Source organism: Heterocephalus glaber, unplaced genomic scaffold (assembly GCF_053883595.1).
Source record: "Heterocephalus glaber isolate CG9 unplaced genomic scaffold, H.glaber_assembly_v1.0 deba00001460, whole genome shotgun sequence".
Classification (NCBI taxonomy): Eukaryota; Metazoa; Chordata; class Mammalia; order Rodentia; family Bathyergidae; genus Heterocephalus; species Heterocephalus glaber.
Window position 1 is genome coordinate 10,634,871 of NW_028258307.1, and position 27,857 is coordinate 10,662,727.

The 27,857-nt window shown below is 39.2% G+C and overlaps 1 protein-coding gene and 1 pseudogene across 9 annotated transcripts in view; one reads left to right on the forward strand and one right to left on the reverse strand.

Moving 5' to 3' along the window:
* The window catches only part of Csgalnact1 (chondroitin sulfate N-acetylgalactosaminyltransferase 1), a 316,784-nt gene that overhangs the window by 178,806 nt on the left and 110,121 nt on the right, over positions 1 to 27,857 (forward strand). The window contains exon 4 of one of the 9 annotated variants that reach the window (XM_087216876.1): positions 18,159 to 18,263. The exons of 6 other annotated variants lie outside the window; for them this stretch is intronic. The gene's annotated coding sequence lies outside the window, so the exon portion shown is untranslated. Of the gene's footprint in view, positions 1 to 4,544; positions 5,931 to 9,030; positions 9,054 to 18,158; positions 18,264 to 27,857 lie in introns of those variants that run through there. 2 more of the 9 variants (XM_087216878.1, XM_021261221.2) reach the window with 2 other exon arrangements.
* Positions 24,870 to 25,825, reverse strand: LOC147826902 (mitochondrial import inner membrane translocase subunit Tim9 pseudogene; annotated as a pseudogene).

Genomic DNA, 27,857 nt, shown 5'->3' on the forward strand with positions numbered 1-27,857 from the left:
GATTAATCTATGGTACTGCACATAGCCATAGTTTGCTCTTTTTTGTTGCTGTGCAATATTCCATTGAATGACTACACTACATTTTAGTTATTCATTTTACTGTGTATGGGCAGTTTGCTTTCCAGGCTTTGACTATTTTGAATAAAGCTTCTTGAACATCTTTGTGCATGTTTTCTGGTAAACATGGGTATTCTTTACTTACGGGGTTGTGACCATCTTTTTGTCTTTGAAACACATAGATAAACAGTTTTCCAAATTGAGTTTATCAAATTAGATTCCTCTACCAACAGGGAATATGAATTTCACTTGATCTATGTTTGTCAGCACTTAGTATTGTCAGTAATCAACTTTTAGCTCTGTTTCCCCCCAACCAAAAAGCTTGCTCTAATTTTAAAATATGTTTTTGTATACCCAGAGGTCAGTTATCTTTTTTTTTTTTTTCCTTATTTTGGTACAGGGGTTTGAACGTAGACCCTTTACACTGAGCTACATCCCTGGGCTGGCTCCCTGGTTTTCTTTCTTTCTTGTTTTTTCCTTCTCTTCTCTTCTCTTCTCTTTACTTCACTTCTCTTCTCTTTCTCTTCCTCCCTCTCTTCCTCCTTCTCTCCCTCCCTCCCTCCCTCCTTCCCTCCCTTCCTTCCTGACAGATTTCACTAAGTCACTAAGTTTGTCAAGCTGGGATAAAATTTATGATCCTCCTGCTTAAGCCCTCCAGAATGTTGAGATTTCAGCAATGAACCACTATACCCAGCTCAGCTATTCATTTTTAAATGAATTTTAAAATCACAAGTGATATGATTATTGGGTGCCTACTAGGTTCAGAGTGTTTTCTTGTGCCATGAACTCTGGAAGGGAAAAGAAAAAATAACTTTTGTTTTTATCAGTTTACCATGTTTCGTAGGGCGCTGTAGAGAAGAGCCCATCTGCTGTGTGAGTCAGGATCTGATAGCGCACTATAATCCATAGTGTCTCCAACACATCTTGACAGCAGTACCATGTCCTCCACTGATTGGTCAAGTGCATTGTGCTTGTCTCCAGTGTCTTTCCAGTTTTCCTTCAGCACTGTTATATCAACATGGTACTTGCTAGGATACTTCACTGTTCCAACCCATCTGGCTGAGGGTAGGAATATGTACTGCAGATCTGTTTTCTTCAAAGTACTCTTTTTCCTCTACGTTATCAGGATTGATTCCCCCAATTCTTGCTTGTGAATCAGATAATTTAATTGTGGTGTTAAAACTGGATATTTGCTCACTTACATTATCTCTTCCTAGAAGTATTTTTTAATAATGGATTCTAGCCTTAGCTGAAAGATTAAATTTTTGATGTTTTCAGAGTAATGTGGAGTTTCAGAAGTTTTTTTTTCTTCATAAATACCACCATGAAAGAAACCATCAGTTCTACCTACATTTAAAGGTAGCTTTAACAGGGAATGGCTAAAAAAGCAGAAATTTCAAATCATTCCAATATGAGGGTGAACTGACACCCATATGTGTCTTTCTGTTTTGACCATTTAACATTGAATGGATTGGCTGAGTAGAATCTCAGAAGTTTTAAAGTTTTGTATATTCTGCCAATTTTTACACTAAAGGTAAAAAAAAAAAAAATGTAGGGACTGGCACATGCTAGGCAAGTGCTCTACGTGAGCTACATCCCCAGCCTGCCAGTTTAAATCTTGTATTCTAATGGACTTTTCTGTATATACATTACCAAATTAAAAGACTTATGGCCTATCTCTTTTTCACAATTCACATAGAACTTAGTGAGGTAACTCAAATGTTGTTTCAATGTTAGGCTAAAACTTAGTATAATTAATTATGTGAATTCTGGCCTGCCATGAGAACCTACCTTGCACTCAGCTGGTCAGAATTTTTACATAACTCATCACATCACATCTAGATTTCAAATTTAATGTTTGAATGAGAGGATATGCTGATGATTATATCTGATTTTATTTTTATTTCATTTGTTGAAACTAAAACTTATTTACACACCTGAGTTACTTTAGAAAATTCAATATGTTTCTGTTTTTTTCCTGGCAGAGGTTTTTGTATATCTTTCATTACACTCATTTCTAAGTACTTTATATTTTTGGTGATATAGTAAATGGTATCTTTGAAAATATTTTATTTTCTAACTCTTTGAGATGATAGATTGAAAAACAATTGATTTTTCCTACATTGAATGTTATATCTAGCAACATTATTAAGTCTCTTACTAATTCTAATGTGGATTTTCAATATACATGCAATTGTACTTCATTAAGTAATGCCAGGTTTTTTTTCTATTTCTCATAATTTTAATTTTTTTTCTTGCCCTACTGAATAGGCTCAGATCTTGAGTAAAAAATTGAGGAAAAGTGGTAATAGTCTTGTAGGGTTTTGCAAATATACTTTTGGCCAGCTTAAAAAGGTTACTTTCTTTTCCTAGTTAGGAACTATTAATCTCAAGGGATAAATTTTTCACACACTTTGCCTTTTGTTGTTACATTTTTTCTTAAGTGGGAAGATGGCAGTATTGACCTACTTGCATTAAGACATGATCTTTTAGGTTTTTTAATTTCTTGAACTGGGTTTCAAACTGACCTTTTCATCTTCTTTCCTAGCTTACTGATCCTGCAAGAATTGACACTTGAAATTGTCCAAGGCTGTGCTGGTAGAAATCTGGTTCTGAGCAAGGACTGGCCTGTTATCATCACAGGGTTTTGTTTTATCACACCCCTTCCCCAGCAGGTCTAGACTTGAGTCTTTTCACTTAAACCAGAAAAAATTTACCCATTAATGGAGGAATAAACAAGAGTATGAGTGGATTGAGGATACTATCCTCCCTCTTCTGGAAACAGTACCGAAATGTGCAGAGGGCTCTGAGCCAGAAAGAAGATACTTGGAGCCTCCCTGACCTGCTCCTCATGAGGCACTAGAAGGAGGGGTGGCTCTAAACACATTTCCAAGACTGTTTTAGCTCTAAGATTCCATGAATCTTCAAAGGGTAGCTATTGTTATTGTCATTTATAGTATCCCTTCCTCCCAGAGAGAGTTGAGGATTTTAATCTTGTTTTACTGCACAGAGAACTACTTCATAGGGACATCAAGCAAATATCCTCAAGTCACAACAAGAATGGAACACCTTGTTTTAGATCTAACCTGAAAACTGGAGATTAAACATATTTAAGTTATACCTGCTTAGAAGGTAAATGTTAAAAAGAAATATATTTTCTTTGATATAAAAACATTTCTTTGTAGCTGTAAAATTTCTTGTACCTTGCTTTCATAATGTCTGGTACACATTCAACAAACCATTAAATGTGTATCAGTTTCCCATGACTGTTATGACACCCATTAACTGGGAAGCTGACAGTTTTGTTTTCTCAGAAGTTCTAAAAGCTGGAAGTTATAGGGAAAGGTCTCACAGGGCTGTTCACCGGCCCCCCCTCCAACCCCCAAAGGCTCTAGGATGGAATCATTGCTTGCCTCTTGAGGTTTCTGGCGGCTTTGGGCCACATCACTGTCACTGCAGCCTCTGCCTTCATGGTCACATGTTCTCACCCTCTTCTGTATCAAGGCTCCCTCTGCTCCCTCTTTAAAGGAAATGCAATGCGTGACTGGATTACCCACTGAGGGCAATTCAGATAATCCAGGATAAGTGCTTTCTCTCAAGATCATTAACTTAATTATGTCTTGTGCCATACAGGGTAATTTTCACTCTTTTCCCATGTAAGACAGTTTTGACAGATTTTTAAGGATTAGGGTATGGACAATAGTTTTTCAGGAGTATGATTCAGCCCACAGCAAAGTGGAAGGTATTATTTTCAAGATGATGATTTCCCTAGGATAGTTAGGACTGAGTGCTTAAAGACTAGATAATCCTTGAAATTCTTGAAACTGTGAATAGAGGTCCCTGTATCTTTAGTAACCAAAAAACAGGGCTAGAGAAAATAGTATTTGAGAGTCTCTCATTTATCCTTTGAACTTTTGATTTATTTTTCACTAAAGTTGACTAGTAGAGGACTTTGAATTTGAAAGGGATCTCTTTGTGATTATGTGAATTAATGTCATAATTATAAGCAAGACATATAATTTTTAAAACAATTTACATGGTGTTAAAGAATGTCTTGGTTATAGCCTGGAGGGTAAGCAGTCATGCTCCATTGCCTAGGGGTCATAGTTTATGCCAGAGAAGACTAAGGGGTCCTTGTGTTTGTCTGTTTGTTTGTTTGTTTACTTTTAGTTCCTACAGGAGTCAGCTATATTGATAATTTTTGTTTGATGTTTATCAACTTTTAGAACTTTCCTGAAAGTTAGATTTCAGTTCTTAAAACAATATGTAGTTTTGTTCTCTCTCTCAAGTCAGAAAGGATAATTTTCAATAAGGATAACTGTAACCTTTAACGTTTGTGCAGATTTGTAAGATGATGGTTGCTTTCCGTTCCTGGGAGAGAATGGACTCATTGAGATCCTTTTAGGCAAAGCCTGCCCAGCCTGACCGATGGAGGTGAGCTAGATGGGTGTACTCACTTGTCACGCACTGATTCAACAAACATTTCTTGAGTACCTGCTGCATTCATGGAGCTGATGTTCCCATGGGGAGAGAGAGATAATAAACAGATAAGAAGAGTATTAGAGAAGTACTGTGCGAAGAATTAAGATACCATGTCACAGGGTGACTATTGGCTTCTTTTGATTGAGTGGCCCAACAAGTCCTGGTTCAGGACATGAGCTTTAAGCTGAGTTCTGATTGGACATGCAGTGAGTCTGATAGGTGGCTAGACAGGGTGGAGAAATCCACAGGGGAGCGGGGGCAGCTCTTCAAAGGCCACCAAGCACAAATGGCATTTTTGAGGAAGCAGAAGAATAAAAGGAGCATAGTGGCTGAGGGTCTGTAGTGGAAAATGAGTTTACAGAGAGCTGGTCACCTAGTGTGTTGTGGTTCTCAGCCTGGGCTTCACATTAGAAACAACTTTTCAAAAGTCACCTGGGGACAAATCAAATTGGAATCTCTGAGGAGGGGACCAGGCATCAATTTCTGTTGCTGTTTGCTCTTTTTATTTGCCCTTTTACTTTGTTTTGTTCCCAAAGGGATTCTAATTTGAAACCAGCATGATGATTCAGGCTTTGGAAAAGGTGAGAAATTGAGGTTTTATTTTAACATCAATGCAATGTCATTGGAGTCCTTTAACAAAAGGCGGGTAGGGTCTGATGTATGTCTCCTGTGTGGAGAAGGTGAGAGAAGCGAGTGTGGAGCCACCAGGAGGCTGTGGCTGCCACTCTGGGAGCTGCCTGCAGTAGCGGGCAGGAGACAAGCATTCCGCTTGGCTAAGTTTTGCAGAAAGTGCTGGCTGGATAGCTGATGAATTGTAAATTACGGGAGAGAAAGGAAGGAATCAGGGATGATTTCTTGCTTTTTGGTTTGAGCAGTGAGGTAGCTGGTAGCTTTTTGTACTGAGTTGAGGGAAGCCTGAGGGAGGAGTAGGTTTTGGGGGAAAAAACCTGAGTTTGGTTGTAGTTTGTATGTTAAGTGAAATCTCTGCTTTAGCTTGAGTTTAAGCAAAGGCTCATTGGAGTACCTAAAGCAGAAAGAGCAAATCAGCATGGAGAAGGTCCCAGAGGATTAAATCCGGTTGGAAGGGCAGGTTTTCGTTGCACAGAGCAGTGCAGACAGACTTCCAGGCTCGAACAGCTGCTGAGTGTTGATGGGTTGGTCTCAGCAAGGAAGAGGAGGTCAGTGTGGCAGCAGTCAGGCGTGTGGGGAGGAATGTGGCCGACAGAAGGGCTGAGAAGTTAGATTGGGGCCGTTGAGTGTTACCCAAGAAGGCTCAACCGTCTTCGTCTTCATGAGTTACTGGGAGTCTGTGAGGAAGTCTGAGGCCTGTGGGGGTTTGAGCAGACTTGGTTGGAAGGCTGGATCCAGTGGCTCTCAGCAGTGGATTAGAGGTATGAGGGGAGGCAGGGAGACTGATTGGGGGCTCCTGTGGTGAGTCACAGTGTGGCCCATGAATGAGGACCTGAGATGGGGCAATGGTGGTGAGGACAGAGGGGGACAGAGGGTTAAGGGAAATGGGGGTGACAATTGGACTGGGCCAGGTACTTCAACAATCTGTCATTTCTCTTTTACCTGACTAACCTGTATTAGAATATTTTTCCAAGATTTTCTATTTTGCATTTCTTGTCTGAAGGATGCTTATATCTAGGTTTAAGACTCAGTTTGGCAAGGCAGATAATCCTCTCCTCTGCAGTGGTGTGGCTTCCTGACAGCCCACCTGCCCACAAGTGTCACTTTGTGTTCTACTTATTTGAAATGTCTGCACATGGTTTAATTTTAGTTTAAGTCTGGAAACTTCATAATGGTTTACTCTCATATATGCATGACCTAAATCTTTTTGAGGTTAGATTTGCTTCAAGAAAGAATGTAATTGGTATGTCTGAGGTAGGTCTGGGTGCTGGCACAGAAGTAGTTGTCTTGGAGAAAGGAAGAAAGGAGAAAGAGAGAGAGAGAGAATCTGTTAGTTAGTGGCTGCTTCAGCAGATACAAGCTTGCATACAGAACAGCCCCAATAATGCTGAGTTCTGATTGTGCCAACTCATTAAATCGCCTAGAGAACAGCACCATTGGTCAGCAATCCCCGTTGCCATGGTGCGGTGACATTGAATATTGACTCGGAATCGACACCAAAGGCAAGGCCTTTGGATTTCATTAATATTGATGGTCACTTTTTTTTTTAGCCCTCTAAAACAAAAGAACACACATGAAAACATTATCTTTTGCGTGTAAACTGCTAATGCAGAATGTTGCTCATGCTTATCATCACAACTCTTCCTGTTACTGTTGTTCTTATCTCTGAGGGGAAAATACACCACAGAGTTCACATTCCAGATGGCTCTTTTTAAAATGGGACTCCAGAGACAAATGGAGAGGAACATTTCACTTCGGCAGTTTCTGTGACTCTCCTCCTGCAGCCACGTTACCAAGGGAATGAATGTGCGAAGCTGCTGTTTCCACAGAGTCGAGTTTTTAGTAGTTTGCACGCCAGGCTGAAGATTTTCTGCAAAATGGACAGACTGTATTTCAGGCAGAGGCTGTCAGGGTGACCGTAGATTGCATTTTGTAAGCAAATATGAGTTGAGATAGCTCTTAATTTCCTAGGAGTTTAACCCACTGTCACATGCTCCAAGAAGTCCAAGAGTGTAGCTTGAAGCCTTGCACAGCACTGTATCTGCAGAGATGCATTTGAATGCTCACAGATGCTTGCTGGTGAGCCAAGGTCTTGTTTTATTTTTTATTAGATATGTCAGGAATCATGCCTCATTTTTATTGGATAAATTTCAGATACTTAGGTCAGAGAACACTGAGCTTGATAAGTTGGGGATTTATGGTGCTTTGCAATTGGAATGCTGTTGCATCTGAGAGTGTCCACCTTTTCTTCTTCAAACTCTGACCCTTGGCTTCCATAGCACCAGACATTGCTGCTCTCCTTTTGCAAACACTCCTCTCCCTTTGACATTGCTTTTCTCTAAGGTTGGCTCACTCCTTTAATCCCTCCACATATTCTCCCCTGACAGTCTCTCTCACAGCCTTGGTTTTAACCTATAGACAGTTGGCTGACAAACTGTTACCTCCAGCCCAAACTTCTGCCTTGACCTTTTCATCTGTACCTCTGAGTCATCCCAGTTACTCATTTCTGCCTGCCTGTGCCATGGGAACCTCAAACTCTGCAGGTTCTAAGCCACACTCTCCATGTACCCCACAGTCTGCTCTTCCCCTGAGCACTGACTTGATCGGTAGCCCCACTCACCTACCATTCACTTGCAATCATCGCTGAAACAGCAGATCAGTGACCAAATCCTACTTATGTTTCATTTTATATATGCTTTAAAATCTTTTAAATATTTTATCACCATAGCTCATGCCTATAGTAAAAAGTGAAATGGTACAGAATGATTTTCAATAAAAACAAGAATTTCCTTGTTTCAGCCCTACCTACCCCCATTCGTTCCTGCCAAAGGGAACTGCCATTAACTTCCATAGTTGCTTTTTCTGGCACTTATCATCATTTCTCTGAGTTCAGTGCTCACATTGTTATTTCCTGATTATCAGTTTTGGACAGCGTCTACTGGTTTCCTGCCACATTTTTCTACCCAATACAGTTGCATCACAACTTTCAGTTCCTGTACTTAAGTAACATAGATAATATTGTTCTGTTTTATATCTTGCCTCATAACCCTACCTAGATGGCATCATTTGGTTCCTGACTGATGGGATAAGGATGTTGGCATCCTCCTGCTCCCCTCAACTTCTCTCCTCACTTCTCTGTATCTGCTTCTGTCCTGAACACTGAACTTCCACTTTCTAATATCAATTATATTTACTTGGTGAAGAGATCAATTCATTTTTCCTGAGAGCTTTGAAGACATTGCTTCATCATCTTTAGCATCCAGTGTTCCTGATGATAAGTCTGCCGTCAGTCTAATTCTCCTTCCCTTGCAGGTGATCTGCACTTTCTCTTTGGAAACCATTAGACTATTCTCTTTGACTTTGAGGTTTTGAAATTCTCTCATGTTGTGTTCAGGTGTGTGTTTTTGTTTTCTGTTTGTTTTTTCTTTCGTGTTTTGTTTTTTGCTTTTACTAATTTTCTCCTACTTTCTCTCTTTACTTTTTCTGGGGCTCCTGTTACATATTGGACAATGGATAAACTGGAAATGGTCTTCTTATCTTTCTATATTCTGCTATATTCATCTGTCTTCCAAACATATTGATTTTAAATTTTTCTTGTGTTGCATATGTGTATAGGTATTTTATAATTTTCTTTTACTCTGTGATTATTTTTTCCATAACGTCCTATATTTAAGATGCAGTATTTTTTTAGGGATGCAACATTTTTCAGCTCTCAGAATAATGATTGGGTTTATAAACTTTCTTTCTGATTTTTCCTGAACTCTCTATTACCTTTAGGGTCTCATTTATTTATCTTGATGCTTCTCTTTTTATTTGGAAAGTTCAGAGTTCCTCACTGGTTCCTGCCTCAGTCATCCTTGGGTGTTGCTGGCCATGAGCTATAGGTAAGTGATTTGGACTTTTTGACTGTCAGGCTTTGCTTTTGAGAGACCGGAATTGGGCAGTGAGGTGAAGTGGGAGGCCATGTGTCTTGGGATTCCTTAATACCAGACACTCTGGAGAGGCCAATTCTCCACTAGCAGGGCACAAAATGAAATTTTGCTTCATTCCCATGGGAAGGGGGTGCATCTTTTGTCACTCTGGCTGCCTGCTGTGGCTGGGGTGTGACTCCCGAAGCTCATGTTGGAACTCTCATTTCTCAGTGTCGGGAGGTGGGGCATGGAGGGAAATTTGGGGTCATGGAGTAGAGTCTTTGTGAATGGATTAATGCCTTTCTTGTGGAAATGGGTTAGCTGTCTAGGGAGTTTGCCCCCCCCCTTTTCCTGACTCACACCTGCTCACTTGCCCCTCTGCTTTCTGTCTGGATGAAATAGTACAAGACCCTCAGTAGTATCCATGCAGATGCCAGTGCCATGCATTTTGGATTTCTAGAATCATTAGCTGAAACAAATTTCTCTCCTTTATAAATTACCCACCTTAGATATTATGTTGTAGCAGACTAAGAAATTTGCCTTTCACTCCCTTTAGGATATCATTTAATAAACAGAAGGTCCTTTTTATTTTAATGTGGTCCAATTAATCAGAGTTTATGATTAGTGCTTTGTCTGTTTTAAGAAATCTTTTCCTAAGCTAAGGTCAAGGAGGTATTATCTCACATCTTTTGTAAAATCCTTGCTTTTGTCTTTACAAAGCCCTCACATTTAGGTCTTTATCGAACTGGAGTTTTTCTTGTGTGTGTTATGAGGTCAGGCAAATTTCTGCACTAAAAACAAATACACACAAACCTATGTTTCTTTGACAACAACAGCATAAAAATCAGGCAGGTGATGGAGGGAAGCCATAGGTGACTGAGGCTTTGCCATGTACTCTCAATGTGTGAGTCACCCATCCATCCTACATCCATTGCCCACCGCCTTTGTATTGCTCAGTGGACTCTTGTCAGCTGCTCACCCCTTGCTGTTGGTCAGTGCATCCTTTCAGGAAGGAGTAGCTCTCTTCTACTCACTCAGGCAGGTGAGTGGGAAAGTAAAAGTATTTTACTTGCTGATCTCACTAGAATTCTGTTTCACTATAAATGGTCTTGAATTTCATGAGACTATTTTGTACAAGGAAACTCATACTTTTTAAAAGTAAATTTATTGCAAAGAAAAATCTAAAACACCAGCAATACTAACTTCTGTCTCAATGTCTAAGTGACTCCCACAATTTTTTAATATAGTCATGCTTTTAATATATAGAAAGTCCCTGAAACATTGGAACTTGCAAATGTGAACTTTTTTTTTCTTTTTTTTTTTTTTTTTTTTTTTTTGAGACAGGGTCTCACTATTTAGTTTAGGTTGGCCTTGAAGTCACTATGTAGCTCAGGCTGGCCTGGAACTATGGCAATACTCTTTGCCTCAGCCTCTACAGTGCTGGGGTTACAGGTGTGCACCACCATGCCTGGCCACAAATGTGAATCTTGAAATTGAATTAAATTTGCTTTAGGAATGATCTGTCTTATTCTATTAGAATATTTCTATTAGAAAGGTTAAAAAAAAGAAGCTTGGTATAGCAGTGATTGCATTCTGCATGCAGGTTTATTGGAAGGGAAAGAAATACACAGCTGGAAGGAATTTGAGATGTCATAGTGCAGGATTTTACCTCAAAGAGATGGACCATTCTTCCTTTTAATATAGCTCCAGAAGAGAAAATTCCACACTCTCCCCTGCTAATATTTAACGTACTTCATTGGCAGTGTAATTTCCTTATGCTGTGTTTTAAGCCCATTTTCTTATTCTGTTTGGAGGGGAAACAGAAGTTGGGTGGGCCATCTTGAGAAGGCTCAGGACCCTTCATCTGCTTGGTGGGCGTGACTAAATCCCCACTGGCCTTCTTTTTGTTATATTATCTGTTTGTTCAGCTCTTCCTCTTATGGCAGTTCCCACATCTTCTAATTACTTTTTAAAATCTGATCTAAATTCCATCCACATCACTTATAAATTTGGATTTGTAGACTCAAAAACTGAGTATAATACTTTTGCCAAGTTATTCTTAAATGCTAACTAAGCTATAGCAATGATACTCTGCTTTAGGGATTTCTCTCGGCAAGTGTTCTGACTTGAATTTTTTTGAGAAAAAGATGTTTGGACCTACAGCTACATATGGCAGTTTGAATGCATTTGTTTATCATTGCTTCTTCCTAAGATTACTGAAAATGATAGGTAAAGTTAAAAAAATGCAAACCCATATAGACAAAGAAAATGGGCTCTGAGGGTTGTGGATGAAGGTTTCAACAAATTTTTGCAAGGTGGAGACGAATGTATGTGTGGGGAATGCATTAACAGAGGAGAGAAAAGTGAAAGCCAATTGCCCACAGAGAGGGAAGCCAGCCTGAGCTGCCTGATTTGTGCTCAGGACCAGAAAGGCTGTGGACTTGGAGCCAGGTGTGAAGGGTGGAAACTGGCTGCTGGTGGGAGGTCTGCAGAAGGAGCAGCTATAACCTCTGCATCCCAAGTGGCTGGATGAGTGCTCCTGGTAGGGGTGTTTCCTGGAGAAATTAGCCCAGAGATGCTTCAGATTTAGAAATGACAAATGTAGATGAAATATTCAGGTGACAATATGGGTAAGACACTGTAGAGAAGATGGAGTCTGATGTGAGAATTTACATTCAGAATGGTGCTGTCTTCCTCCTGAGCACCCAGAACTCTGACAGTGAGCTGTAACTTCCTCCATTCCTGGATTAGAACCACAGAATTGTTTTCTGGGAAACTGACCAAATAAAGATAAAAGACATTTTCAGTCCCCTCATGAAATAGCTGGGTTCTAACCCAACTATATCACATAAGATCAGCTATTTTAGGTGTCAGGATAGATAGCCAAAGATTTGATATTCTTTGAGAGATTAAAGAAAATAATTGTGTCTATGAAAGAGGGTTTGGAAAAGTAGAGTAGCAGAAATTAAAAATTCAGTGAAGAGTTGGAATGTTGATGAAATGGCTTAGAAAAATAGAATGAAAATACAGTAGTAGAAAACAGAAAAGGGAAGGAAGTGAAAACATCCTTTCAGGAAATCTAAAATCCCAAGAGTTTCAGTAAGAGATCAAAGAAAATGCAAGGAAGTAAATAATAGTGAATACTTTTCTAGAAATGAACATGAATTTCCTTGTGGAAAGAATACATTAAGTGCCCAGCACAATGAATGGAACCAAGACCACCTTCATAACATACGTGATAAATTGTGTGAATAAATTTTTTTTTTTGTAAAAGTTTTCACAGAGAGAAAGTAGGTCACGTACAAAGGTTCAGGAGGCTAACCAGTTTCTGACTTCTCAACAGAATGGTGGAATTTAGAAGAAAAAGAACTGTGCCTTGAGGAATAGCTTCTCTATTTAAATCCGAGGGAAAATAATTTCCTACCTTGTGTCCTGGCCCTAGCCACACTGCAACCAGACACAAGGGTAGAATAATGATAGTCTCAGACAGACAGGAAAGGTCTCAGCAGGTGAGCATTCAGGCTCCCTTTCTTGGGAACTTCCTGGAAGAGCGGCTCTACCAAAATGAGAGAATAAGCCAAAAAATATTCAGGGTATTGAGGAGAGGGAGAAAGTTCCCTGGTGAGAGGTGTGCAGTGGCTTGGGAACAGGGGAGCTGATGGTGTGACTCTCAATCCAAATCCAAAGTTCCAAGAACCTCTTGTTCTGATGTCCAAATGCAGGAGAAATAAGGTATCCCAGCTTGAGAAGAATGGAAAAGTCGATTTTTCGCTGCCTTTTTGTTCTCTGAACCCTCAGTCCATTGAACGGTGCCCACTTAGTCACGGATTCAAATCCCAGTATCCACAGAAACACCAACATCATCTCAAACACACATAAAGTATACAAAATGAGCCATCTGGCGTACATCACAGTGTCATATTTCTAGACTGGAAACTGTGTGGAAATGCCAGTTTTAAGCCATTCTCTACAGTCTATAACCCAGCCCAGACTCTTCCTACTTGGATCTTAACTGTCCTCCAGGAGCTCATGCATTGAGGGCTCGGTCTGTCCATGGGTGATGGTGCTGTCAAGCGTTGTTGGAAACTTTAGGAGGTGGGAGTCTATTTGAAAGAAGTAGGTCACTGGGGTGAGCTCTTGAAGGGTGTATTAGAATTCCCCCTTCTTCACTCTCTTTGCTTGCCAACCATCATGGGGTGAGCAGCTATCCTCCACCATGGGCTTCCACCATGATGTTCTGCCTCACCACAGGCCCAAGGTGACTAGGGATTGAGACCTCTGAAACCCTTTTCTCCCCTAAGTTGATTTCTCTCATGTATTTTGTTGTAGCAACAGAAATCTGACTAACACAGAGAGGAAAAAATATTTTGCTTACATCTACAGGTGTTATTCAAGAACGCACATGATTGAGAAGAACTCCACAGCAAGAGATGCTTGGATGCCTTCCTAGGAAGAAAGAGTATTAGAAGGGTGTAACTTTGTCCTGCAAAGAAAAAGTGATTGCAGAAAATAAGGAGCAGTGAGTGCCATGCAGGAAAATGAGCATCACATGGAGAAACAGAGATGTCTTGTCTTTTCCTCTTTTCCTAAAAGTTTGAGGTTGAGCAGGAAGCCAAGCTTAGACCACGGTCACCCTGACCCATAGTTTCTCAGATGGTTCACAGTTGGGGCCAGAACCACACCCAATCAAGAAAGTCCAAAGTACTGCTGATTCAGGGGCCAGTGGAAAACTTTAAGAGACCAGGATTTTGGAAACATAGGAAACTGTAGAGGTTTTATCTAGGTTAGTTTTTGTGTATCGCACTTCTGTTCCTGGAACTCCACAGCAACAGTAGTAATTCTATATTTCAGGCATTCCCAGGAATTATTGGGGAGGGTATTAGAGTTTAGATCTAGAATGACCCCCAGAATCCTCATGTTTTCAGAGGTATATATTTTGGAAGGTGAATGGATCGTGAGTGTGCTATAATCAGTGGATTAATCCACTGATTCTGTGATACATTCAAAGCTGAATGTGCTTGGGTTTGGGGGAGGGTCTGAAGAGGGAGGTCACTGGCAGTGTGATATGGAAGGGCATGTTCTTCTTCCTAGCTCCTTCTTTCCCTCTCAGTTTTCTGGGTGCCATGCTGTGAGCAGCTGTCCTATGTCCAGGCTCTTCCATCAAACCCTTTCTGCCTTGGAGCCAGCCAACTACGGACTGGAGCCTCTAAAATCTGTGAACCAAAATACGCCTCTCCTCCTTTGAATTACAAATGCAGGAACATTTTCATTCCCAGCAATGAGAAAATCCCAGAGGGGACAACATACATGAAACTCCTGACCTAGAATTTATGTGGCTGCGTGTTGTTAAGCTATTCCAAGTGCTTGCTTTCTAAATTATTTAATGCTTAGTTGGTTAAGAAAGTTTTAGTTGGCTTTATAACCCACTCTTAATTCTTAACCACAATTTCCTGTTTAAGAGTGATAAGGCACAGGTCTCTAACAGTCCCATTGAGATCCATGTTCCCAGTTGTTTAATATTGCATAGAGGTAAAGACAGAATGATTGCTAGAAAGAACGAAGGTTAATGATGTGCGTGGCTGATAGCTTCCACAGAAATTGATTGGTGGAGTGGGAATAAGGTGGGCATATGGTTATTTTGCTGCCATATTGAGAAGGGAAAACTGAAAATCCTAATATTGGAATAGAACACCTAGGTATACATTAAAGCCATGTTTAACTCATTTATCAAATGTGATGAAAGACTGTTTTAATATATTGATATTTTAATATATTGATTTAATAAATTAATATATTTAATATATGCATATAGAAGCTAGGTAAAGCATACTAAATATTTTCCACTCTACTGAGCTTATCTAATAAATCTACTTGTGCAGTTGAATTAAATATGTAAAATATATTGAGCCCTTCCTTATTTCTTTGTGACATATTTTTCTTGTGTTAAGAAAAAATATGGAAATAATTTGATCTACATACTATTACAACTATGTATATGAAATTTTTGGAATTTTTGGATTTCAAACTCTATCATATCCATAGCAGTGTTTGCAATTTGAAGACTGTGTGCTTTGTTTATCTTTTTGGTGATTTGTTTTGCTGTTTTAGAAAAACAACAGCAACTTCCATATCCTTTTCTCCCCAGCCCTTCCCAGAATCTTCCACTCTTAGCTTCCTGGAATCATGGGAGCAAAAGCATATTATAATACAGCCTGACAATTTGATTTTGTTTCTTTCTTCTGAGTTTTTTCTTCATTTGTTTGAAGAAAATTTTCTTTTGTTTTACTAATTATCTGGTTTTAGTTTAAAATGTTTTAATTTTATCTATATTTAAAAAAATTATATATATATATGGTACAATGTGATCATTTGATTGTTTACAATGTGGAATGGTGAAATCGGGCTAATTTATAAATTCACCACATTAGATACTTACTTTTATGGTGAAAAACTTTGAAATCTATTTTTAGCAAATTTGAAATAAATATATAAGATATTATTTATTATAGCCACTGTGAGACAATGTGGGTAAACCAGGAGAATATTATGCTAAGTGAAATACCTTATCTTTTTAATTGTCTCATTTCATTGAGTACTTAGTTTAAAGCACTGTACTAGGCACTGAGGAGAAATTAAAAAAAAAAAAATCCTGGTTTTTGGAAAATTTGCCACCCAATCATTTATCTGCCAAATTAATGATAGTGATTTATGCTTCCTCAGTATCAGTTATTATCAAAGAAATCCATCACAGGGAAGGGGCTACTTTTCCAAGGTAAGTCTGAGAAAATTCTCCCAACCTCACCTTCCATGCGAAGCTTACCTGCAGATTTAAATCTTCATTTAAATGCTAATTGTTCTATAAAAAACTTTTATCCTGGACTTTCATTCATCTCATCTCTGCTCATCCCTGTGGATCTTCTAGATCCTGCTATAGATAGCAGAGAGAGATCAACTTTGGTGGCCATCTAGCTGTTGCGAACAGGCCTTCTCCCTGGGAGCAGGAGGGACTCAATCAAGTCCAGAAATACGATTTTAACAGTTCATTGAAGAAGAAGGTGTAGGTGATATGGGAGTGGCCTTGCCACATTTCAGAGCTACTCATAGGAGCCTGGGGAATTACAGATGAACCTTAAAAGTTCCTAGAATGGGATGCCTGAAGGAATGGACTGGCTTCTCTCATGGTTCCCACTCAGCCTTTGAAAACTTCTCTTGCTGAAAGGGAAGGTGTCAGAAATCCCTTCTATGAACTATGCTCTATTTCCTTGTTGTCTTTTCAGTGGATGATTTTGTTTCTTGCAGTCACAGTTTCTACTTAGAGAGGTGCTCTGTGCATAGTTTCCCGGAAAGGTGGTGATCACTGTTGTAAAGTCAAAACTTGGTGCAAGAATCATTTAAACTTTTGTGGCTAAAGGTTTATTAATCCACCCCAGAATCATTTCTTCAGCATACCTGTGGGGCCATATTTCACATTTCTCTGAGAAATATAAAAAATATTTGGATAAGCCAGTTTCAGATCCTTTCTAGAATTTTTAACATCAGCGAGGTGAAAAACCAAGACGGTCATTCATTCAAATGCTTATCATTCAGGAGTTAGTTTTGTGTATTTCTGAAGTAGTTAAAAAACAAAACAGGATTTTCTTCCCCCATAATAACCAGGAAGCTAAATAGTTATTATACTTCTCTACTGGAGAAAAAATTAAAATGTTTTATTCTTATTAAACATCCGAATTTTCACATTTAATATGTCCAATGTTTCAGTAATAAACGTTATTCAATACTAATTTTCCCCCATATCTTTTAAACTATATATATATATATATATTTTTTTTTTTTTTTTTTTTTTAAAGTGGAGGTGAGTTCTATTAAATTGTATTTTCTTAAGGTTGAATTAGAGGAATAAAAGCCTAGGCTCCATGGTGGCAGCACATATTCCAGCTGTCTGCTCTGCTTTATTTTGTTGCCTCTAGCAAGGAGTAGATTATTTGGGCTCTGTCTAAATTTACAGTTTGACAGCCATGTCCTTGTGGTCAACAGACTATTCTTTTCCTATTAACTAAATAGCAGCCACCCCCCACAAAAAAACCCAGGAAGAAACTTGTAAAACAGTTGTAATGTATGTCTTCATAATAGAAAGCCAGTGGCATTAGCAGATCAAGTTTTAATGTATTTTGTGAAAGGAGAACAAACAACTTTATATCTCAATCCTAAAACTCCAAACTGATTGAACAGGATATAACGTTGGCACTGCATTTCCCCCTTTAGAAAAACTACGTTTAGCCAGTGAGAGCTAATGCTATGTTTTAGGCCTTGCTTGGGAGTTCCCAAGACTACACTGCACCTTTAGTGATTCATTAGGTGGACTCAGAATCAGAATGCTGTTGGATCTACAGATGAGACTGATTGCAGAGAGATAGCAAGAACACACAGTGACAGCCAGGGGAAAAGACACTGGTAGAAGAGTCTGGAGGAATCTATCAGCAGCTTCCTGATGGTCACACAGAATGTACCAACTCCTACTATGAAAAATTCGACCACATAATACAGTGTTTTTGCCCAGTGAAGCCCATTTAAGAAGCCAGGTTTAGGATTTTTATTTATTTTTTTTTGGTACTGGGGATCAAACTTGGGTCCTTGTGCTTGCACAGCAGGCGGCAAAACTACTGAGCTAAATCCTCAGCCCCAAGGTTTAGGATTTTTAATAGGAGATGTCATGAACATTCTCTTCTTAGCACTCCCTGCTGAGGTTCAGGCTCTCAAAAAGAAAGCAGGTGTCCACTATGAAGCACAGTGTTTGTACAAACAACCTACTCACAGAAAAACAACCTTATCAGTTAGAGAACTCTTCTTCTCCATGTAGGGAACTTTTTACAAACGGAGTTCCAGATGCCAGTCAAGGCCAACCTCACAAGTAGGTCTTTACAAAGCTTGAGGTTGGCTTGCTGCATTAACATTTTTGTGCACAGGCTTGTATTTCATTTTTCTTAACAGTTTGTAAATTTCACTGAACCTTGGAATATAGTGATGGGATGTTTTTAACTGTAATCTAGTTATGATCTGGGGTACCTTTTGCATTTGCAGATGACTGCTTTCAAAATTCTCAGACTTGAGCCACACACAATTGAAAGCCATTTCCAGTTGCTTAGACCATGCTTTCTTGCTTGCTGCTGAATGATTAACCTGCAGGTAAATATTCTTGAAATAGCTCATACCTTTTTGCCATTGCATTACTTGAAATATGACTACCAATTGGACTATCTTGGAACAGAATAGTAGTCTAGAGATGGGCTCCTTAAAATGCTTACAATATTACTTTTATGAACTTAACCCACCTATTTTAGAGTCACTTATGCAATTAAAGCAACTTAGAAGTTTCATTTTCTTCTTGTTTTGTTTTGAATAACAGCTATTCTTTAAAAAATCGAATTAAGAGGTCTTAGGTAAGTAATTAAGTAAAAATGATGGAAAGGTGAAGAAATGGCTAGAAGAAGCCTGTTTGCCTTCATAAGGAGAGACGTAAATGTGTTTTGCTCCTCTGCACAGAGCCTCAGAACTATTCTGCACAAAATAATCACTGTTTCTTGTCTCTATAACTCCATCAGGATTTCACAGGGAGTCATTCCGGACCTGGGGAGGACAGCAAGCTTTTGTGGAGGAAAGAAAGAAAATAGGTGGTGAGATCTGGGACTTAGGAGACTGTCACAAGGAACCATATCATTAAGACTATTGTCTGAAATATTTAATGATCCGTTTGCCACTAACTCAGCTTCCATCTCCTGTGAAATGAACATCCCTTCTTATTGTGGCTTAAATGACACAGCTCTAGTTTGACTGACAGTGTTTTCTTTATAGGGAATTTAAATGGCATTCCTTTGGGCTTAGCTAATAAGCTTCGGAGAATTTTTTTTGTGTGTGTGTGTGTGAGAGAGAGAGAGAGAGAGAGAGAGTGTTTCTTGTGTTTGTTCTTTTTTTTCTTGGGTCCTTGGAATGAAATTCTTGTCAGAATCAAGAACATTTGGAAAATGGATTCCTGTTGTTCATTCTTTTACCTCCCATCAAAAATAGACAATCTCCTTGGATAGGAAAACTTGCCATAATAAGATCCACCCATGCCAGAGATTCATCTTCTTTTGTAAGCATGTCTTGTCTCTGTTTCAGTATTTGTTGGTAGTTCAAGACCTTTTCTGCCAAATGTTATGAGATTCAAATAGAAACTGCCAAAAGCAATGTTTGACATGAGCCTAAAAGGACATGTTGGAAACATGGTCCTCCATCTTTCCATGGCAGATGTTTATTTTAAGGAAAGGGAATATAGAATCATTCAAGAGTTATGCATTTTATTACAAAATGCATGTGTATTTTTAAATACTGAAAACTTATGAGAGCCCAACAAACAAAGGTAAAAATTCTTTAGTAAAGAATTTACCATCCAGAAAAAGATATGTATGTACAGATGACTTATGTTATTTGTGGCCTTAGCATAATTGCCTGGGATGGGACACAATCATTTTGTAAGTGACCTGCGGTCTGGGCACAGGTGAGTGGAGATGGAGAGAGTTGAGTGCACTGTGAGGGGTGCCAGGGACATTTTACCAGGTCCCACAGCAGCCTCCTGGAGGGTGCATTGTAAGCTGATGCTGGAGGAGGCCTATGGATCATTCAGGCACCGGGAGAAAGATCAGGGAGGGGAAAGGTGTCCCAGGTAACAGGAACAGAATGAACAAGGCTCCATGGGTGAGAAGGCAGCAGGCCACATAGACACAGCTGTAGCACCTCTGGCACCTCTGGCACCCTGGCTGCAGTGGGCAATCCACATAGTGAGTAAGAAGAGATCTGATTACAAAGTACCCAGCCTGCCATGTGAACAAGATGGAAATTTCTCATTTTTGTGTTTTGTTTTCCCTGCTTAATGGTCTCTCCTCAGTTGTGATCACAGCACAAACACTTATTCAGAACAAGTGTTTGCAAGCCCATGTGAGGTGCCAGAAACTGTGAACTCACATGTAGTCATCTATGTGTCTGCACAGTGAGCTGGTGTGGCAGGAGTCTGGGGAGCTAGAGGAGAGGTAGAAGCTATAAATATCATGTCCCCTGTTTCCATACAGTTCTTTTAATAATCATCTGAAACATCTCTCTAATAATCTAACCGAAGTTTTTGTAAATAGGGAGGGGTGGGGGGTGCAAGGAAGGAAGGGGAATGGGGAAAAAACAAGATCTATCATGTGCAGGTACAAATTCCCAATGGTGAATGTGATCATAACATATACCTAAAATGGACCAATAAACTTAATGGAAGAAATAATCTAACAAATAGGAGCATAGTTGACTAGATAGGACATAGTTTTTCTGATTGCATATTTAGGTTGTTAGATTATTTGGGCAGCAAGGAGTAAACTCCCAAATGATGTGATGAGCTTGGATATTATACACAGAAGGCAGGAATCTCTTGAGAACCAGGAGCAATCACTTTTCAGGGCTGGGACAACTGCAGAGACATGGTTTAGCAGGAGTTTGTGATCTTTAGGGTTTTGTGGCCCTGATACCCCATGTGTGTGTCTCTGTAACTTCTACCATCCAATTGCTGATTCTCTCAGTATTCCTTCATTGCAGAGAGAGGTCTGCTGGTCAGCCACTCACCCCACTCCTCTTAGACAACCTGCTTCACACATTTCTCCCCGGCCTCCCCTTCCCTCCAATGGCATCTCACTGGACTTCTGTGATCTAAAGCCCTAGACATCCCTCTGTCCCCAGCAGGGGTGTGGAGGGCACCATCTCATGGAATCAGTCCACCGGATTCTCAGTCACCATTCTCCAGATTCAGTTCTTCCCACCTCTTCCTCAAGGATAGCTATGGCTGCGTCACGTCACGTATCTCTACCCACCTCTGGTGTGGTCTGCCTAGTGTAGTTACGGTAGGGCTGTGACCGCCTGAGATCTGGAGGGCATATACATACATATGTATATATACACATATATGTATGTATATATATATATATATATATATATGTACACACACACACACAGGACAGTCTTGGTTGTGTTATGCTGTGTGGTATTAAGAGAACATTCTTCTACTTACCAATCCTCCCAATGATCGTGATAGAGAAATTTGGTTTAAATTTCTTCTGTTCCTCTTTCCCTTCCAGTCAAAAAGTACTTACTCAGTGGCTTGCATTGCCAGGGGCAGTTCTAAGCACCAAAGTTCTGGCAGAGTATAAGGCAGACAAGAAATGAGAGAATAACGAGATAATTTAGGGATAGTTTTCTCTATGAAAGTCGAAAGTGCAAACTTGCAGTTATGTCAGATAAATAAATCTAAAGATCTAATGTGCATGAAGACTATAATTAATAACATTGTTTTGTTACCTGAAAGTTTGCTAAGACAATATTAGGTGCTTTTAACACACATACAGAAAACTTGGCAAGTATGTGAGGTATATTCATTTGATTGACTGTTGTAGTCATTTCACTATAAATGGATACTAAAACATCATGTTGTACATGTTGAATATATACAATTAAAATTAATTCAGAAAAGGAAAGAAAATGAAACAAGAAGTGATCATTTAGTTTCTGGCTTCTGACCAGCTCAGAGTCCTTCAGGAGAAAATACTTGGGCTTAGGTCAAACAGCTAAGAAGGTGGCCAGGGCAGCCAGAATCCAGGAGGAGCTTTGCAGGTGGTGAGAAGTCCAGACAGGCCTGGGGGGTGAGCTGGCTGGGCTCAGTGGTTCAGAGATGGCCCCACAGGCCGGTGTGCAGTCACCCAGGGAGCAGTGGGACAGGACAGAAGGCACGCTTAAAACCCTGACAGCGAGAATGATGCAGACCCTGTCATTTCCCCGATGGGCTCATTGTCATCTCCAGCTTGCCCTGCACCAAGCACTGCTCATTGTTACTCCATGCCTGTACCTCCTCCGTCTCTGGCTCAGGAAATAAACTTGTCACACACTTAAGAGTGTGTGTCAACCTTTTCCCTTTTCACTTTCCCATTTAAATTCTCCCGTCCTTCAACCCTGCATTCAATATAGAGCTCACTTCTCTCTATATCCATTGTCACATCCTTGTTAAAATCATCTTTATTTAAATTTATTTTACAACTGGTAAGAAAAGCATGAAAATTATTCTTATTCATGAGGTGCCATGAGATGTTTTGATACCTGTTCACATTGCATGATGTTTAAATCAGAGCATAATTATCTTTCTTCTGCCAGTATTATTGGCTTAGACCCCTGGCTGATTGCCCACTGTTGTGAAATGTCAGTGCATGTTTTTTGCCCATTTTCTAATTGTGCTGTGTGTGTGGGATGTTTATCGAGTTCTGTAGGGTTCTCTGTATATTCTAGATGCCAGAGGCTAGTCCTGTGTCACATGTGTGGTTTAAAAATACTTTCCTTAGTTGCTAGCTTATCTTTTCATTCTCCTTCATAACATTTTTACACTGAAAGTTTTTAATTTTGATAAAGTCTCATTCATCAGCTTTTCCTGTTCTTGATCATGCTTTTGCAGCCAAGTGGAAGAATGTTTTGTCTATAGGCTTAGATCCCAAAGGTTTTCCCCTATGTTTTCTTTTTTTCTTTTTGGTACCAGGGATCGAACTTGGGTCCTTGTGCTTGCGTGGCAGGCAGTGGAACTAGAACTACTGAGCTAAATCCCCAGCCCCTTCCTCTATGTTTTCTAAATATAGAATATCTAGAAATGTAAGTTTAATGACTTCCATTTAAATATGTGATTCATTTCTGTTAATTTTTGTATAATATATGACACTTCAATTAAGGTTTTTATTTTATTTTATTATTCTTTGATTATGGAGTAGATTTCAGTTGCTGCAGCCCAGTATCATGTTTTTTGGGGGGTGGGGGTGGGAAGAAGGCTCTCTTCCCCCCATTGAGTTACTCCTGCACCTTTTAAAACATCACTTTGGCATATTAATCTGTTTCTGGGTTCTTGGTTCTGTACCATTGTTCCATGTGCCAATACCACACAGTTTTGATTACTGTGGCTATACAGTAATTCTGGAAATAGGTAGGCAGATTGCTTCCACTTCATTCTTTTTTTTCAAGTTGTTTAAGCTGTTCTCATTTCTTTGCTTTCTCATATATATTTTAAAATAATGTTGCCTGCATATATAATACAATATTGCTGAGATTTTTATAGGAATTCTATTAAATCTGTATATCAGTTTGGAGAACTTATATATATTCCCTAAGTCATTTTCCACTCCATGAATACATTTTCCAGTCCATGATTCCATTTGTTAGTGTTGTGTAGTTTTCAGCACATAAGTCATGTACATATTTTGTTAGTATACCTACATATTTCAAATAAATGATTGTAAATGCACTTGTATTTTTAATTTCAATGTCCATGTATGTGGGAAAGGTAATTGGTTTTTCTTTTCTTGCTACTTCATTTACTTATAGCAATTTAGGTTCACAGCAAAGTTCAGAGGAGTACAGAGATTTCCCCTCTGCCCCTGCCACACGTGCACAGCCTCCCGCACCCCAGTGCCCCCTGCCACACCTGTGCCTCTGTTACAATGGGTAAGCCTACACTGACACATGGTGATCACGCGAAGTCCATGATTTACACTACCCATTTGATTTTTGTATGTTCATTTTGCATCCTTTGACCTTGTTGAATTCAATTATTTGTTCTAGGAGTTTTTGGTAGATTACCTGAGATTGTCTACATAGGTAACCAAGTCGTCTGCAAACTTTCATTTCAAACCTGTTTACCCCTCTTGTCTACTGTACTGGCTAGACATCCTTGTACTCAGTCTATCAAAAGTTGGGAGAATGAATATCCTTGCTTTTCCCCCTACTCTTGGGGGAAATATTTAGTATTTGAGCATGAAGTATAACACTCATTGTAGGGTTTTGTAGATATTCTTTATCAAGCTGAAGACATTGTCTCAGCTTGGCTTTCTGAGGGCTTTAAATTGTGAGTGCTTGTTGAATATTTTGGCTTTAATGATAATAGTGGTATATTAGAGATTAAATACATGAACTAATTCAGCCTTGCAGTTGGAACCACGTTTACTTTTTAAATTTCTAGAAATTAACTTGGAACATTGTTTTTGCCTCACTTATTAAAGTCTCCATTTAAATGCTAATCTATTAATCGTCAGCTAAATAATTTTAAATGTTTAAAATTTCATTGCAGAAATGCACATTTAAATCGCCTAGTGATTTTGAAAATGAATGTATATGGCGGGGGTGTGGGGAGAAAGGAACCCTGCTCCATTGTTGGCAGGAGTGCAGACTGGTGCAACCACTGTGGAAATCAGTATGGAGATATCTCAAAGAACTAGGGCTAGAGGTCCCTTTTGACCCAGCTATTCCCCTACTGGGGATCTTCCCCAAAGAATTAAAAGAATCATACCACAGTGATATATGTGCGCCCATGTTCATAGCGGCACAGTTTGTAACAGCTAAAGCTTGGAAACAGCCCAAGTGCCCATCAACTGGAGACTGGATAAAAAAGATGTGGTTTTTTAATAAAATGGAGTACTACTCAGCCATAAAGAACGAGAAACTAGAGTCATTTATAGCTAAATGGATGCATATTGAGGCCATACTCTTTTTTTTTCAGTGATATTGCCATTTATTTCACTTTCAGTAATGTTTTTCTCTTACATGATTTAACACATATTTTGCTTTAAAATTAACAGTCACAGTTGAAGAAACAGTGGCTTATTTTTCTAATTAAGTTACCAAGCTACTGAATTTTAAGGCCTCAACCTTAATGTTGTACCTTATTATTTTCACTGAACAATAAGATCCTCTATTTTGATTATTCCTGGGAAGAGGCAATTTTGTTTTTGCAGTGGTTTCCATTTGCCAAATAGTCATGACAGATGGTTCAACATGGTGCCCACCACTTCCAGGGATTCCACCTGATGAGTCCTCTTTCCCAGGGCAACAGCCACGGCAGCCTTCACCCAGAGCTCAGCCACTGGGACTTCTCTATCGGGGCTGGCCAAGAAGTCCCGCTTTGGCTGCCAGGACTTCATTCTGCTGAATATGGTATTGCTGAAATCTCATGGCTATTCTTTGTGTCATTTTTAAATATTTCTGTAAGCAATGTTCTGAACAGGTGATCTCTTCAGGTTTTACTTCTCTAGTTGTGAAGTCTTTAACACAGTCCAAAAGCAGGTTTCTGTAAGTTTATTGTAGGTTCCCCGGAATTCCCTAAACTGTTTTATCTGATCAGATTCTGCTATCTGTGCAGCCATATTCTTTTGGTTTATTTATGAGTCACCTTTTCTGACGCATGAGTTTCCTGAGTTCCTGAGTAGTTGTCCACCCTCTGCTCAGGGTTCCGGTGAGGCCTGATTTCTACTCAGTCACTGGCTTTCGTCTGTACAAGGCTGGGGGCACTGCGAGGACTGTCGGCCTGTCGAGGTTAAAGCAGGCACCTTGGCCGGAGAATGGCAGAGAACAACATACTCTTCAGTGAAATAAATAGGACACAGGTGTAAATACTGAATAGTTTCTCTAGTGTGAGAAACTGATAGTGTAAACAAGGGTTAAAATGATTAACATGAATAATTGATAATTTCAAATAGGAAAAAAGGTCCAAAGACAAAGGAGTGAAGGGAGGGGAAGAGGAAAGGAAAAGAGGGAAAGGAAAAACTATGAGAAAAGAAAAAATAAAATGGAAATGAGATCTATGTAAATAGAGAAGGGCGGAGCAGGTGAAGGGTGCACAGGTAATGGGGAAAAAATAAGAACCAAGATACATCATGTACAGGTACAAGCACCCAATGATAAATGCAATCGTATTGTATACCTAAAATGTACTAATAAAAGAATTTAAGAAAAAAAAAGAAAATGAATGTATAGATGTGTATATTTCTAAACTTTCTTTCTAATCAGGAGAGCTCAGCCATTGAATCACCCATGGCAGGAGGTCCGGTTTAATTAGTAATCAACTTTTATCTCATTTTTTGCTGCTGTTATTGAAACAGAAGTTGCAAATTACAAAGTTCTTTTGTACCATCAGTTTGAAAATAGTTTACTTGGCATGTTGATGATGAATCCTTCTTTGAGGTTGGAATAATAGCCTTAAGGGTTTTTTTTGCAGGCTTCTAAAGAACTGGAAAATTTTGCTAATCATTCTTAAAATTAAATTTTGGAGACAATGTTTCTTTTCCATTTTTTTCTAATGTTGTAGTGCACATGCTGGTAATAGGCACAGGAGTTATAATTTGGAAATAGATTAAAAATACTAAAATTAATTTAAAACCCATCCCTTATATTTTCCCTCACCGGAGATGGTTTTAAAGCTTTGCTATGCTTCCTTGTGACTCCTCCCTCTGGTTCTGGCTGGATATTTTGTGTCTTTATCTGCTTTAACCTGAAAACACCTTTGGATGTGTCAGCTACTATATATATATATATATATATATATATATATATATATATACGCAGCTTTCAGGGATTCAGAGCTTCTTCAGGGAGGAAATATTGTGCAGTGCAATGGGTATACACAAAATATATTGTTATAATCCTAGGGCTATTTGGATAACAAACTCCCCCACTCAATCTGAAGAGGAAAAAATATTGTTAAAAGTAAGATTAGTCCTAATATATGGCTCATGATTATTATTTGATTTCTCCCAGGCATTTTTTATGCCCCTTTAAACTATCATTCCCTGTACATTTTAGACATATGTGAGAGAGTTTAGGTCACTTGGGGCTTTTCCATTTTTAATTCAATTTCCTATTCCTTCTGCTTTTAGTCCTGCCAAGTGCTTGGTAGATTTCATTTAATCTTCTCCAGACCCCTGGCTTAATAGCTTCTGAAGGGTCATGATGGGTGTGTTTTCTCCTTTATGTGTCACCATCCACCACAATGCAAGGGGCTGGGGATTGGTTCTCTAAGAATTTGCTGCTTTATTATTCCCCCATACAGCTGAATATTGTATCCAGCCATGTGGTTGCTAATATCAAGTATTTTTTCAAGCTTTACTCTATTTTCATGTATCATTGAATATATTTTCAGTTTTATTCTTATATTAAATTTAGACTTTTGAAAGGAAGGAAGACCAGATGCTACATCTGAGCACCTCAAAACAGTTGCTTTGGTTTTGGGGGAAGGGAAGTGGGGAATTACAGAAAATTTTAGAAGGCTGTATTTTGGTAGAATACTTAAGACTTTTTCTCTTCTCCTCATGGTTTTGAATATGTTATTATTTTGGGCTTTTGAAAAAGTTCTATCTAAGCTTTGTTTTTCATTCTCTCCAATGAGAATTGTATATTCCTTGAAGAAAAGGGCCTTTAAGAATTTCTTCCCTACCCCTACATCAAGGAGCATTAGGATAGGTTACTGAGGAAGCTCAAATTGAAACTGAGTATGACTCTGTGTCCTCTATGTTGTTGATGTACAGAATAAGCAAGACTTATTCCTTGTTCTGTAAGAGCTTACAGTTTTCAGGAGGATCTGCAGTACACCCAAATATAAGATCAGTCTGGGGATGTACCTAGTGGTAGAGCACCACCTAAGCATGCATAGACCCTAGCTTCTATCCTTGTCACCACCATCAAAAATATAGGATATGAGCGAAACATAAAGGAGGGGAGAGTTGTATAAACATTGTCCCCTGGGTCTGTGGGATCGTAAATCTAGGTGTCTTAGGTTATGTCCAGCTCTCTACACCATCTCTACCAAGGGTTTACCCAGCCTAAGGATGCATATTTGGAAAGACGGAGAGCTGGTTACCTCTCGGGCACCTTTTGTCATCTGAGCACTCTGATGGTTGGAATGTGGCAGGAGGA